This window comes from Sinocyclocheilus rhinocerous, unplaced genomic scaffold (genome assembly GCF_001515625.1).
Source record: "Sinocyclocheilus rhinocerous isolate Xijiao unplaced genomic scaffold, SAMN03320098_v1.1 scaffold752, whole genome shotgun sequence".
In the NCBI taxonomy this organism is placed as follows: Eukaryota; Metazoa; Chordata; class Actinopteri; order Cypriniformes; family Cyprinidae; genus Sinocyclocheilus; species Sinocyclocheilus rhinocerous.
Genome location: NW_015639777.1, coordinates 1,940,416 through 1,944,319, shown reverse-complemented (window position 1 = coordinate 1,944,319; position 3,904 = coordinate 1,940,416). Strand labels below are relative to the sequence as shown.

The 3,904-nt window shown below is 36.2% G+C and overlaps 1 pseudogene; it reads right to left on the bottom strand.

The window, feature by feature from the left end:
- The window catches only part of LOC107751908 (centrosomal protein of 76 kDa-like), an 11,736-nt pseudogene extending 8,795 nt beyond the window's left edge, over positions 1-2,941 (bottom strand).
- Positions 2,942-3,904: the final 963 nt, after the last annotated feature.

Sequence of the window (3,904 nt, the reverse complement as noted above, 5' to 3'; positions counted from 1 at the left end):
CTACAATACTACAGCGAGAATAAAAGTTATGCTTTCTTTCTTTGCGTGAACATTTGGGTGGCGTTATGCAAATCTTCCCACATCGTAACGTAGACGTGGGGGCATGTTAGAACGAGCCGTTTTAGGTTTTATAACTAAGTTTTAACTTAACTTTTATAAAGAATATCTCTTTGGATTTGAGACTTTAGTCTTTGCAACTTTACAGATCTTCTTTATGCACCAAGAACTTGTAACACTCCAAAGAGAAAGGAAAAATTTTAATCGCATCATATGACCCCTTTAAATTATCCTCATTCATATTTTTAAGATGAAAAGAAGTATGGGTTTGGAACAACATGTGGGTGAGTACATGACAAAATGTTCATTTTTAGATGAACTAACCCTCTAAAACATGTGCCTGTACATCCATTAGAGCTTACCTTTTACTCAACCTCAAACATTCCTTTGAATGTTAACCACAATGACTTCATTTTAAAGATGACATATCATGAAAATCAGATTTTCCAGGTTTTAAGTGCTATAATCAGGTCCCCGGTGCATCTACTGGGAGCAGCAGCTCATTTGCATTTAAAGAGACAGGCCCGAAAAACAGTGTGTTTCTGCTTCCATTCAAAATAGGCATTTTCAAAATTATATAATAAATGATCTGTGGAGTATTTTGAGCTGAAACTTCACAAACACATTCTGGGGACACCAGAGACTTATATTACATATTGTAAAAAGGGGCATAATATGTCTCCTTTAAATAAACTGAAGCATTTGTTCAGTAAAGATTCACCTGGGTGGTAATGACATCAGGGCTCAAGGTCTCAGTAAGAGTACAGTTCCAATTTCACATTCAGAACACCAACGGCTACTTTACATTCACTGCCTGAGGAAAAAATACACATGCACACATGCCCATTAACAAGTTTTGAGGACTAACACCCTTTAATGCGTTCTTTACAACTTAAATGTATAGTTAACCTAAAAAGTCTCCAAAAGAAGGTAATTTGAAGAATGCTGCAATTGTTTTTGTTCATAAAATTGAAAGTTACGGACCCCATCAACTTTAAACGTACAGTTCAAAACGTTAGTCAAAATATCTTCTTTTATGTTCCACAAAAGAAAGCAAGTCATACAGGAATGTTATAAGGATGAATAAACGATCAAAGAATTTTTATTTTGGGTGAACCGTGTGTTATGAAAGGAAAATGTTCATCTTTAATAATTTAATGACATTTGCTTACCCACTCCCAGCAGTTCTACTGAGACACTGGTTTTCCCATTGGGAGCACTAAGAACTCTCCGCCAGTCAAGAAAATAGGAGGAAATGAGTGTTGTGTCCCCAGTCGTGTCTGTTTTAATCAGCACCATATGCACTGGATCACAGATGGACAGCATAGTGGTAGCATCAGCCATCTTGCTAGCATCTCCTGTGCCATAACAAAAACACATGACAGGTTCTTGAAATGAAACGGAGTACATTATAGACTGCTAGAAAAAGCAGGGTTGCTTAAGACACCTGGGCCATCTCTGTGGACTTCCAGAAGAAAGCCCTCCTGTAGGTCAGGTTCACAGGCACATGGGACTGGTTTGGAGCGGAAGCGCTGGTTGCGGAAGTGGAGATGAAGGGTAAAAGTAGAGCACACCTGACCAGGTAAAGGTTCTGGCTCCTGCAAGTGTTCCAGGAAGGCCTTACCGCCCAGAACTTGGAAGTAGAGGTATCTCCTTAGTGGACTGATGTTAGCTGGTAAAAATTTTTGGAAGGGTTAGCTCACTCAAAAAAGGAAATTTCATCATTTACGTGGGACACAAAGGATGTTAGACAGTAGGTTTATGTTGCTCTTTTTGCTATCATGAAAGTGATATAATTTACTCACCCTCATGTTGCTCCAAACCCATAAGACTTTAGTTCATCTTCAAAACACAAATTAAGATATTTTTAATGAAACCTGATTTTTATTTAAATCTACCACTCCATTGAAAGTCCAATCCACTAAATCTTTGACACTTCAAATAATCCACATATCATATTAAATTTTATGTAAAATGTGTGATATCTAAGCCATAGTTGTCATTTTCTAAATCGTCTTTGTAGCAGTACAAATGAGGGACTGGTCATTACATGGTTATGACTGGAGCTGAACGACTGGAACAATGATCAACACATATGCACTGAGCACATTAAATACAGTCAATGGAAGCTCAAATGTGCTTGCGAGAACCAATGAGGTTTGTTATTTGATTTGCTCTATATATGTGCATCCATCAGTTTATATGTGAATAAAAGCATAAATTAAAGCTAATAAAAGTAATCAATATGAACCAAGCAGTATAATGCAAATCTTCTGAGGAGACACGATCCCTTCATATATGATAAATAGATTTAATTTAGGCTTTTATTTGCATTTAAACACTGATCGATGCACATACATACAGCACATCAAATATGATAAACAGAAGCTCAACCATATTTGGATACGTGTTTGAAGACCAACGTTTTGGTGGACTGCACTTTCGGTAGAGGGACAGGAATCTCATTAAAAATGTCTTCATTTGTTTTAAAGATTAATAAAATGATAGAATGACACGAGGGTGAAAACTTATGACCCTTTAACAAACCCTTTAACAACCCAAAAAATGAGTTGCAGACGTGTTCACAGTATCAGGTTTAGCGTGTGAAACATCCTGATGGGAAACCAACTAGTCATTTAAAGAGATATAAAATATCTATGCTTTGATAAGGAGATGCATTCATTTTGCAATCTCAATGTATGTAAAACATGCATTGTATGCATACCACATTTGTGAAGTGGAGATCTTTCATCACATCATCCACGATTCCTCTCCGCTGGAGAGCATGTATGAAGTCCTCCTCAGAGAGGGAGCGCTGTCCATGGTGCCCATCACCTCTTACTGTGTCCGCTAAAACATCACGAATTTGACCATGGACATCCATCTGAAAATGGGTTAGGCAAGGCAAGTTTATTTATATAGCACATTTCATACACAATAGTGTTCCACGAAAGGGAACTACGGAAGGTCAGACTGGTCATGGAGAACCCAGGTAAAAAGATGTTCTCCCCCAATATGCAGCAAAGCATGTACCTCAGATTGATTGTTTGCAGCATTCTGACAGTCTTAGAATAATGTAGGGTTGTTGTTTTCCACTCCTTTCTTCAGTATTGAAATGGATACTGACACAGCTCATGTAATGTAATGCTTAACAGATTATTAGTTAATATACATTCAAATAGCTAGAAATGTGAGACAATGTACTTGTTAATGTTTCATTTTCAATTTCAATTTGTTTGTTAATGATTTATTAATGAAAGTTATTATAAAGTGTTACCGACATTTGGATTGGAAAACAAGGCAAAATACTGATAAAGAGCTTTTTTTTGTTTTTTTTTACAGTATGATTGAAAGGTACAGTAAAAGTTATTTTCATATTCTAGTGTTTGGGAGTGGAGTTATTCAACCCTTAAGCAATTTTTTTAATTAAAAATGAATGGAGATTGGTATGGAGGTGTATTTTCAAACATCAGTGCTGCTAATACAACTCATTCACCCTATACATTTACATTAAGAGAACATTATGTTCCCTTCAAATTATTCATTAAAATTCTCTATTGTTCTTAAATTTACCTTCAGGATACCTACAGAAAACCTGTTTAACTGATATGGTCAAGGGGTCATGATCTGAGAAATCAAATTTACACAGTATTAACGAAGGAAGCTAGAGCATTATAATCCTCAGAAGTGTAGGTCAAGGCTCTCTAACTGAAGGCTAACAGGCCAAATCTGACCCAGCTATCTTACGTCAAGCCATCGTATGTAGACTTTGTTACACTTGTTCTCCATATTTTTTTTTAATAAATGACTAATTTTAAAATATAATAATTTTCATAAGTATCTGCAA